Raw genomic sequence first — 12,242 nt, forward strand, 5'->3', positions numbered from 1 at the left:
TTTGAAAAACAAATCTAACATCTAAAGACCTAAAATGTAAAAGAATAGAAAAAATGAAATCATTTACATCTTCTGAATATAGTTTTTAGAAAACAATTTGCAAGTATCTTTAAACAGCAGAATCTCTTTCATTAATTAGGCATTAATTCATAGATGACTATCTACTGTGGTAAGGAAGCTAATGACAGAGAAAATTAAAAGTAAATAATTGAGTTGCTGCCAACCAAGACAGCATTAAGTACATCTACACAGGGGGAGAGAAGTATTTGGTTTGTAAACAATAAAATGGGCCTGAGTTTTACATACAAAGACAATGAAGACACGCAGTGCCCAGTGGATTATGGTTTCATCCAGGGATGTGGTTCCCAGGTGCTAGTCACCTGCTCTCCTGGGAGGATGCAGAACACAGAGAAGTTGGCAATCCAGGAGGTACAAGGCGACTCAGGAAAACTTCTTCTCAAAGCTGCATCTCCTCTGGTGGTCCAATTGGTCCACCACTTCCCTGGTGGTCCAATGGCTAAGATTCTCTCTGGGCTCCCAATGCAGAGGGCCAGGATTTGACCCGTGGTCAGGGAACTAGTAATAGATCCCACATGTCACAACTCATAGTTGGCAGGCCTCAACCAAAAAGATCCTGCTTGTCAACAAAGATCAAAGATCCTGCATGCTGTAATTAAAACTGGGCGCAGCCAAATAAATTAATTTAATTAAAATAACTATATCCTTTTTTTATCTATCAGGTGAGCAAAATTTCACTAGCACATCATCCTGGCAAGACTGTGGGGAAACACGGTGTTACAGGGAGGAAGTGACTCCATGTTGGATCTGTTGCTTTTAATTTAACTTTTGCTTCCCACTTTTTTTGTTCACTAAAAGGATACTGTCCATACATAACGGCCTGCCTCAGGGAACCTTGCCCCTCTGCCTAGTTAAACCAAGGTGCCTTTGTTCAGGACCTTGCCCACCTGCGGATGGCTACAGGAAGAAAGAAATTAGTACATTTTGCCCTCAGGCTTGCCATTCCAGGAGATATCTGTAAGATTAATGGCCTTTTTACTTTACTTCCTCACCCTCCCCAGTCTCTGTCCTATGAAAGAACCTAGCATCAAGATCCCATCAGTTCAGTTTAGTGGCTCAGACTATCCAACTCTTTGCAATCCCATGGACTGCAGCATGCCAGGCTTCCCTGTCCATCACCAACTCCCGGAGCTTGCTCAAACTCATGTCCATCAAGTTGGTGATGCCATCCAACCATCTCATCCTCTGTCGTTCCCTTCTTCTCCTGCCTTCAATCTTTCCCAGCATCAGGGTCTTTTCCAATGAGTCAGTTCTCCATATCAGGTGGCCAAATTATTGAAGTTTCAACTTCAGCATCAGTCTTTCCAATGAATATTCAGGACTGATTTCCTTGAGGATTCACTGGTTGGATCTCCTTGCAGTCCAAAGGACTCTCAAGAGTCTCCTCCAACATCAATTCTTTGATGCTCAGCTTTCTTTACTGTCCAACTCTCACATCCATACATGACTACTGGAAAAACCATAGCTTTGACTAGACGGGCCTTTGTCAGCAAAGTAACATCTCTGCTTTTTAACATGTTGTCTTGGTTGGTCATAGCTTTTCTTCCAAGGGGCAAGTGTCTTTTAATTTCATGGCTGCAAGTCACCATCTGCAGTGATTTTGGAGCCCAAAAAAATAAAGACTTTCACTGTTTCCATTGTTTCCCCATCTATTTGCCATGAAGTGATGGAATCAGATGCCATGATCTTAGTTTTTTGAATGCTGAGTTTTAAGCCAAAAAAGTTTTTTATTTTTTTAATTCAAAAAAAGTGAGTATTTCACTCTCCTCTTTTACTTTCATCAAGAGCCCATAAGATGGTTATTTTGAGACATTAGTCTGCTATCTTGTTGGTCAGCCAGCTTTCTGAATAAAGTCGTATTCCTTGCCTCAACACCTTGTCTCTCAGTTAACTGGCCTGTCATGAGGCGAGCAGAGTGAGCATAAACTGAGTAACAAAAGGATTATTGTTCATTCATGACTGATAGGGGTGTACAGTCATGTACAGCACTGGTACAAACACTCTAAAATTAATTTAGCAACATCTATCAACATTACCTGGAGAAGGAAACGGCAACCCACTCCAACATTCTTGCCTGGAAAATTCCATGAACAGAGGAGCCTGGCAGGCTACAGTCCACGGGGTCACAAAGAGTCAGTCAGCCACGACTGAGTGGCTGAGTACACATGAACATTACCAACGCATACAGACTTTATCCCTACATTTCTGTTTCTAGAGATTTATCCTCAAAGAAGGTGCCCAGAGGTAAAATGATGTCTGTGCAAGGTTTTATGATAGCATGTGTGAAGAACAGCAAAAAGGATGACCTCTGAAAAGGACCTGGCTAAAACTGTAATGATCCAGTCAGAAAATTCCCTTCTGGGCAGCTGTAAAGGGAATCTGGGAAGTATCTGGGGTCTAATATGGGAAGATTTCTGAAATACATTCATAAATTTTTAAAAAGGAGGGCTTGTAGCACCACATATAACATGCTGGTTCAAATGAACCTATTTACAAAACAGAAGTTGAGTCACAGATGTAGAAAACAAACTTATGGTTACCGAGAGGGAACAGGTCGGGGAGGGATGAACTGGGAGGTTGGGACTGACATATACACACTACTCTATATAAAACAGACCACGAATAACCTACTGTATGGCAGAGGGACCTCCAGCCAATACTCTGTAATGACCTGTGGCAAGAGAATCTAAAAAAGAGCGGAAATATGTATATGTATAACTGATTCACTCTGCTATACAGCAGAAATGAACACAACATTGTAAATCAATTATACTCCAATTTAAGTATATATGTATACAGATATAAAACATGCTATCACTTATATAAAAAAGAGGGAAACAAGAACATATATTTGGAGTGACCTGTATCACATAAACATCTATCTAGTTCTATTAACACGTTATTGACCAGACGATTTTTGCAGAAACTAACGCCTGTGACTGGCAATTTGCTATGTAAGTGAAAATTGATGTGTCTCTAGTCAATAAAGTTCAGGTATCAAAAGATGTATTAATTAACTCATCTTTGGTCAATAAGTTGTTAACATAATCCCTTTATTAAATCATTAGTACGCAGCCCCCTTTCTCAGGATGCATTCGATCATCATTCACACACTATCAAGAATTAGAATTCACTGCCTCCATCCTCTGCCTGACTCATCGCCTTGGCACAGGGTAGAGACAAGAGGGCAAATCTGATGGACCTGTGTCGGGGGGTTAGGCAGGCCTGGGAAGAGGAAACATGAAGGGAACATCAAACAGTAGAAAGTCCTGGAGACAGGAACCTGATGGGTTTACTAACTCCTACCCCAGCAGCTGATGTGAATTACTGTGAATCCCACGTGGATTCACTCCAGGATGGAACAAATGACATTTCACAGAGCCTTTTCATGTTCATTTATTCCTCTGACACCCAATCCATGTCTGATAGAGGAGGAAACTGAGTCTATAGAAGTCTAATGCCCTTATCAAGTTAACATATAATGTCATATAAAAAACCACAGCTCTTTTTTAAGCCAATATGAGCTTTCTTACACTATGAAATATGTATTTTTGCAGCGTATGCAAATTGTTAAATCTTATTTGTTAATTTTCCTACAAAGAAACACTCTAAACAGGCTTATTACCTAAGAAACAACAGCTGTTTAGGTAATCTTACAAGACAATTTTTAAAAAGTCTACCTCTTGCTCAAAGACCATTTCTCAACATTCCGATTTTACATAATAGAAAATGAAGGGGTGGTGAGCTGGGCTATAGGTGACACCTCTGGATAGTACACTTCAATCTCCACCACCCCTACATCCCAGATACTCCTAACCTTCCTAACCTCTCTACTTTTTTCCATATCATATGCTAACAAACTTTACGCTTTTCTTTTTTTTTTTTTTTTTTTTTTAGAAACAGTTTATTTTCCATTTTGGTGGAAGTCTGTTGAAGAACAGCTTACGACCACTCTGTGGTGGTTCCTACCCATTCAGTGGCCTGGGCGGTGGGAGCTGCAGACCAGTCTTCAGTGGAAGGCTGAGCACTCCAGTCTTCCGTGGGGAACTGCTGAATCGGCACGGAAGGCACCTGCATGCCCTCGGACCAGTCTGCCACCTCGGGCTGAGTGGCGGTGAACTCGGGGGCTGGAGCAGTCCACTCTCCCTGAAACTCCTCCTTGGTCACAGCCTTCTCAGCTGCTGCCTGCTCTTCTTTCTCAATCTCTTCAGGATCTCTGTAGAAGTAGAGATCCGGCATGACCTCCCATGGGTGTTCTCGGGAGATGGTGCCACGCATGCGCAGAACTTCCCGGGCAAGCATCCACCACATGAGACCCACTGAGTGCGCTCCCTTTTTAGGATCTCAGAGCAGGATACGTCAACTGAGAAAACAGAAAAGTCAAGTACTGCCTGAAGAGTTAGGAATATTGAAGAGAAAAAAAGGTATTTTTTAAATGTTTTCATCTCTCCTTAAATAAGCTCTCATTCCTTAAAATCATAGTTTTGTAGCAAGTATTACTATCCAACTCCACTCATTGGGCCAGAGACCCTTGTGGTGTTAGCGAAACACTTGCCCCTCGTGTAGCACACTACCTACACTTGTGAGTCCATGGGCCAGCAGCCTCAACTCCAAGCTCTAACAATGTGCAGTGCTTTTCTTATTTATTATGTTTATCTTTAATGTCTGTCTTTTGCTTTCTAGACTATAATCCCCTATCATGGATCCTCTTCTGCTGGCTAATGAATCCTAAGGGCCTAGAAAGTGCATGGTGCATAGTAGATGCTTAATAAATTCTTGCTGAATACATCTCTGATTCAGTAATTAAAAATCCCCATAGAATAAAAGAGATATATATGCAACATTCATCTCTGGGGGGACTTTTGGTTTTTTTAAATAAACTGCTTAGATATTCAGTAAAGTGATGGAGGCAAGAGCACAGAAAACACAGCAAAATAAAAAGTTTAAGATCAAAAATACTTACAGAGAACTAACATACACTTTAGATTATCCTCTGGAGAGGTATATTAAGGTTACGTTCCATTAATATAATCCAAGAGACTGCTGGAGTCCCAATTTAAAAAAAAAAAAAAAATCTTTGTTCTTGGAACAGACGATGAGATGAGAGATTCTACTATTACTGACTAAGGCTCCTGTTTTTCTTCCATCAGAGTTAAAAGCCTTTCACGTTATGCTTTCTTTAAATAAAGTTGTAAAGGAGCATACATTGGAACAGAGCACTGAAAATGTAATTTAATGGGTGAACTCCTTTCAGCCTCACTCGGTATATAATGGATAGAGGAATAATTATTTTTTACCTCTATTTTCATTAGCTAAAAGTTCGGCAGAAAGTTCTTTCATATCCCTCGAGTCACAACCCCAGTCAGAGTTTTAGTATGCAGGAGGATCACCAGGTGCAAACAAAGGGACCGGAGGGTGAGGCATAATGGACAACTGGCCTTATTAAAGGGCTTTTCCAAGGGCCAAAATTATGTCCCAACATTATTTTGCTACATCCTCGGGGGTCTCCAATTATTTCAATGCATATCTTGAATTCTCTAAAATTTCTGTGAACCCTTGGTTCAAACATCTTGGATTAATTAGAAAAAAAAATTTTTTTCAGTACCACCCACACGTGATGCTCTACATCAAGGAAAGGAAACCTAGAGAGGGCAGAACTGATACCCCTCTCCAAAAATGAAGCAGGAGGGACCCAAGTTGCCGAGAACAGAGACACTGGTGACTGACAGGGGCCTGGCACACGAACACTGGGACCAGATACTCCCAACCTGGAGGTGAGGGGAGGGGGAGGTGGCACCCAGGTCCCCGGGACAGGACTGCAGGCTACCCAGGACCTAAGGTGAGGCCACGCGGAACCCAAAACCCCACATACAACAGGAGCCTTACCAAGCCACTACTTGGGCCTGCTGGGTACCCAGGTCCCCTCTAGAGGCCTCTGGAGCAGACCAACATGTTGAAGGGCAGGTGGCAAACAAAGTGAGCCAATTAAAAAGTTCCAGAATACACTAAATTCTCTACTTTTTAGAAAAAAACAAAGTAGAGAAAATGCATCACCAAATCGAGTCAGTAATACTAAGTAACCCCAACTTAGTGGGGTTGTGAATCACTGGACTGGACTGACAGGATATGGCTAGACAGGCACTCGGCCAGCTGGGCTGTAGATCACCTTCCTGAATGATGGATAAGTGAGAATAGATGCACCCAGGGAAGCTAATCCAAAGTAATCTTGTGGAAATGCGTTCTGTCAAGCAGCTCCATCCCAAGGCTCCCATGATGCAGTTACAGGCAGAAGAGATCTGTCACTTTCCCTCATGCCATCAGCACTGTCCTCACTGTCTAGTGACCACGGGCCACGGCCTATTCCCCACACGGCACAACGTGCAGAGGATGTCCCTCACATTCCAGCGGTAAGGCAGACAAATACGAGCTCCCCGCCTCTGCTGGGCTGGAAGACTGCCACCAGGAATCTTGCACCAATTTCCATTCATTCCGAAAGGTTAGCAGCAGGCTTGTGCAAGGGAGAGAAGTACCTAGCTCTAAGCCTTAGACACAATAAGGAAAGAACATTAGGATGGACCCAAGAGGGATTTTAAACATGATCTTAAATTTGCTCATGGTGTCCCTTCTTTTTAAATAGATGATTAAAACGCAAACAGAGGACCACTCAGGATATAGTGGTACCAGATAACGGGCAAGTCCAACTCTCCCACTTGCAGCTCTGTGGGACCTCAGTAAACACAGTGTCTCTGAACTTCACTTTCTTGGTGAAGAAGATGGGAATCTTAGAACACATCTCCCAGGATTTGTGAGACAGTGTATGTATATGAACGACTAATATGTTGACACAATTACAGTGAGTTCAGCACACAATAGCTCTTGCGGCAGACACGGCCTTCAGGCTCACCTAAAGCCCGTTCTTCTCCCTGGGAACTCAAGAAGATTACGTCTTCCAGCCTCCCTTGCAGGGACAGTGGGGTCACAGGACAGAATTCTGGCCCGTGAATGGGGGCAGAAGTGACGGACATCACATCTGACATGCCCCTAAAACATGCGCCCCTACCCATGTCACTGTTTGCTCGTGGCTGGCTGGCAGGGTGAGTCCTGTCAAGTGCTCTACAAGTCCTGAGGGACAGAGGAGCCTCCATATGAAAGGAGCCCAGGTGCCCCAGTCACTCCGGGGAAGAGAACTGCACTAGACTATTAAGAAAATGAAATAAATTTGTTTTATATTAAGGCCCTGTAATTTCTGGGTTACTTCTTTCAGCAGCCCTAACTAATTCAGCTATTACATGGATCTTCTTTTCAGAATCAACTGAAAACCCATACCTAACCAGTACAGCTCCACCCAACACGGTTACTGCAAAGCTCAGCATTAGTTTTATACTCTCTCTGTGCTGGGTAATGGCCGAGTTTCACTGTTTTCTTTTCAAGGCCAATCAATATACCTCAGAAGAATAAGAATGAGCCATCACAATTTGGAAACGTTAATAGCAATGAGATCGTCTTCACAGGACAAAAAGTCTCCAATGCTCTTCTAATGCTAACACAGTCTCAACACAGGCAGTTTTCGTCTTCCTAGAGGTGACCTTGTAAGAACCTTGAGCTGAGCTGAGACTTTCCCCACAGTTAAGCCTCCTTGACCTCACTTCCCAGTCCACAGACAGCCGCCCCTTCTCACGCCCTGTAGCTCTCAGAACACCCGCAAGGCAGGCACATGCCCCAGTCAGCACTGTCACTCTGCTGAGTTTCTTTGACTCCTTCTTTACTCCTCAAAAGAATATATTGTTTTTGTTTAGTCACTCAGTCATGTCCGACTCTTTGTGACTTCATGGACTGTAGCCCACCAGGTTCCTCTGTCCTTGGGATTTCCCAGGCAAGAATAGTGGAGTGGGTTGCCATTTCCTCCTCCAGGAGATCTTCCTGACCCAGGAATCGAACTCGGATCTCCTGCATTGCAGGTAGATTCTGTACCGCCGAGCCACATATATGCTTGCAGTAAAACAATTCAAATATGAAAAAGAAGAAATTGAGGTCATTCCTCTTTCCCAATGACACACCCTAGAATCAGCTACAACTAAGTTAGATGCATCATCTTCGAACCTTTTGTTATCTGTATATAATTATACATTCTATGCATTGGGCTAGCCAAAAAGTTAAATTTGGGATTTTCCAACCCAATATTTTTATCAAGCTAATACATACACATAACCTAGGGTTGTCCGATTAAGCAACAAAGAATACAGCTTGTCTAGATACACTTGAATGTTTTAATTTTATTTTATTATTTATTTGTTTGGCTGCACCGGGTCTTAGTTGCAGCACACAGGATCTTTAGCTGCAGCATGAGAACTTTTTATTTGCAATGTAAGAACTCTAAGTTGTGGCATGTGGGATCTAGTTCCCCAACCAGGAATTGAACCTGTGCCCCCTGCATTGGGAGCATGGAGTCTTAGCCACTGGACTACCAGGGAAGTTCCTACATTGGAATTTTAGATAAACAATGGATAAATTTTTAGAATAAGCCCATCCCAAATATTACATGGGCATACTTATACTTTAAGTGTTTATCTGAAATTCAAATTCAATTGAACATTCTGTATTTTATGTGATAACCCTAACATAGCAATGTTGCCTATTTAATAAAAAAGATATCCTCCGTCCCAAACCTCCATACCTCCCTTTTTGTCTCCTGCCCCATTCTAGCACCAAAGCAACTACTGTCAACTCTTTGAGCTTTTTCACTCTGGCATTTTCTTCCATGTTGCAAAATATCAAGAAATAGCAATATAGGCACATTATCAATTACAGACATTATCAGTTGATGACCTGTTGTGACAAAGATTTAACTCTCATCACAATCCTCTGCTTTCTTTTCCTCCCTCCATCCTCCCAATAGAGTCATCATAATTTTGAAAACAGTCAATGATGTAAACACTGACCCTAAGCATACGAAGCTAAGGATATGCCATCATCACATGTCCTCTCTTGTGGAACACTGTTTTTCCTAATGTTAAGAGCTGCCTTGTATTTTCATTTGCTGACTGTTTATACTCCCATCACCTCAGATGATCTACTGGCCCTGTTTCCTTTTTTCTTGGAGTCCGCACTCTGGTTCCCACCTTTCTGCTGCTCCAGCAGAACCAGAGCTTCCTGACCAGTTGTCACGCTGGGACTTTCCTGGGGTGCACACTGGATTATCTGTCCTACACTGGTTATCTCCCACTTGGTGAAGGAGAAAAAGGAGGAGCCCATGCTCTAGTTAGTTCTGAGCATCATTTCTCTACTCTCACTCACGACTGAGAGTTTATCAGGGCACCAAAGTCTAAACCAGAAGTTATAGTTCCATCTAGACTGTCTGCTAGCTGCCACCATTACTGTTGAGAACTTTGATGCCAATTGGATTCCTCATTCTTCGTCTGGATGCTTTAGGAATGTCTTGGGCCTGGTGTTCCCAATCTCATTCCTATGTGCCTAAGTAGGGGCTCCCCATCTACAGCCATCCCCTACTCTGCTAGGTGAGACTGTTTCATCTTAAGACTCCAGTTTGCAGTTCAGGAAAGCTGTCTTTTATATTTATGACAATTTCCTCCCTTCTATTCATTTCATTGTGGAGCTGTGGTTAGTCAGATGTCAGAACACCTAGGTTAATCTCTTGGCTTTCTCTTCTTCTTTTACCTGATCCTATATCGTTGCTATTTTAGCCTACTTATGGGGAATGTCTTTAATTTTATCTTTCAAATCATCTATTGAACTTACTTTGGCTATCACTTTTCATTTCCGGGTACTTTTCCCTTCTCTTCCATATTCTTTTATAGCTTCCTACTCTTACTTTTATCTTCAATATATCCTTTTATGTTTGAAGGTACTGTAGGTTTCTTAAATGTCTTCTTGTCTTCCATTTCTGCATTTCCCAGGATTCCTTCTTTCTGATTGGTTGGCCTCTCTCTTGCATCCTAGCGACTTGCTTTAAGTCTGGTTATCCTTGGATGTCTATTCCTATAGGACTGGGTGTGTTACTGCCAGGTTTCCCCAGAGCCAATCATTTTCTCCAAAGAACAAGTCTCCCATCTCCTATCTATTAATATGTGTTTCCTCCCTGCACTTAATATCCATGCTCTCCTAGGCCTAGCTTAACCATGTAATTTCCTACCAGAACAAAGACTCTTTGGAGAATAAAGTTTGGGAGGAGAAGAGGGACATTATTAATAACAACAGTTAATAACTACTGAGACATCAGGCATAAATTGGGATTGTCCTAGGACATACAGTCTTCTTACCTACATTCATTTCCCTCATCTTCTTGATTGCTTGCCAGGAACTGAAGAATCAGAACTCTCACTGTGTACATATTTTTCTCTCAACAAAAATGAATCTGTGTATTAACTGGATAATTAAAACATGTGTTCTGATTAAGGCTGCTTTTCTATTAATGACAGAAACAAGATTCATGAATTTTAAAAGATGGTACAAAGAAGATGTCGTAACTGGGACCTGGGGCTGGATCCCTCCACTCTGATAACCGCCTGCACCTTGAGGGAGCCTTGGGACACACAGGTGCCCCACAGTCCAGGAGGCAGAGATGAGATGCAGGGTTCATGAGGGCAATTAATTGAAATCCTTTTTGCAGGGCAGTCGGACCCCAGGTTCCTCTCCACCAAGACCAGCCATGTAACTACTTAACTCCTAGCCTTCCTTCTCCTTCTGCATAATGGGGGTTGGGATTCCCAAGGCTGGGTTTGCCAAGTAAAACACAGGATGCCCAATTAAACTAGAATTTCAGATAAACAACAAATTTGTTTTGGTAAAAGTACGTTCCAAATATTGTTTGGAATGCAATTATACTAAAAATTATCTGTTTTTTATCTGAAATTCAAATTTAACTGGATGTTCCATATTTGTATTTGTTAAATCTGACAATCCTATTAATGAACAGAAAACTGGCAAGGATAAGGCCAATTAAATTCATAGAACTCTCGTGTCCATTAAATGTGGTCTTCTGAACATTGTATCTTCAGCGAATCAGAAGTTTAGACGAGTTTCCTGTTTTACAACTGGCTTGCTCCAACTTTTTAGTTCTATCAGATTTCTTTTAAGGAATAAAACTAGATTTCTCTGTGATCAATCTCTTCCTTTACAATTCTTCTACTGCTTTTATTCTGAGATCAAATACACATTTGACTAGATGATGCTTTAGTTCTTTTTGATAGTTTCATTTCCTAAATTTATTTTCTCAGTCTACTTGGCATTTATTTGGGGGTATAACATAACAGTAGATTCAAACTCAAATTTTTTAACAAATAGTGAACGAATTGCAGACTGTTTATGAAATAATCTCACATGGCTGTAAGCGATCAGAGACCACCTTTACATTTACTCAATACAAACCCTAGAGTTCGTTTCTATGCTAGATGGTTTGTTCCATCAATTGATGAGTGCTGAACCAATGCCCACTCCTTCCAGTACTGTAGCTTCAAACATTATAGCAAGTCTCCAGCATCAAATAAATCAAGCTTCCTTGTTATTGCTCTAATTGTTCAAAATTTTCCTTAATTATTTTCACCCTAACATACAGCACTTTCCAAAATAAATATATAATTACACATATAAGTTTAAATTTTCTAGTAGTGACATTAAAACATAAAAAACAAATAACTTCAATACTAAAGTTGGCTTAATCCAATATATCCAAAATACTATCAACATATTATCAATATTTTTAAATGATGAGATGTATTACATTCTCTTTCTTGCACTGTATTTTCAAAATCCCATGTTTATTTCACAGTAACAGAGCATCTCCATTGATACCAGCCATATTTCAAGCACTCAACGGCCAGATGTGACAGTGGCTATCAAATTGGACAGTGAAGTTCTACGTAAACCACAGAATCATTTTAGCAAGTTGCCTATACCACAAGAAAATAATAATAATAATTTTGAATTATAAGTAAAGAACAATATTTTCACCTCAAAATCTTAAAACCTCAACCAAAAAAACAACTTCCTATTTTCTTAAGCACTTGTCTAAAACACAGGAAAATGGGAAACATCAGAAAAGTCTACGGGTTGATACAACCTCATGGCTATTTGACCCTAAGTAAATGAACGGTACAAAACATAATAACATTTGTGCCTATAGCACTGCCCCTACTCTGATCATTACA

The 12,242-nt window shown here is 41.2% G+C and overlaps 1 protein-coding gene and 1 non-coding gene across 5 annotated transcripts in view; both read right to left on the reverse strand.

Moving 5' to 3' along the window:
- The window catches only part of CACNA2D3 (calcium voltage-gated channel auxiliary subunit alpha2delta 3), an 846,876-nt gene that overhangs the window by 748,998 nt on the left and 85,636 nt on the right, over nt 1-12,242 (reverse strand). The gene's annotated exons all lie outside the window — the stretch shown is intronic.
- Nucleotides 4,561-4,710, reverse strand: LOC122683368. The gene has a single exon (XR_006337715.1). It is a non-coding gene; the product is annotated as a small nucleolar RNA SNORA62/SNORA6 family (small nucleolar RNA).

This window comes from Cervus elaphus, chromosome 24 (genome assembly GCF_910594005.1).
Source record: "Cervus elaphus chromosome 24, mCerEla1.1, whole genome shotgun sequence".
NCBI classification, from domain to species: Eukaryota; Metazoa; Chordata; class Mammalia; order Artiodactyla; family Cervidae; genus Cervus; species Cervus elaphus.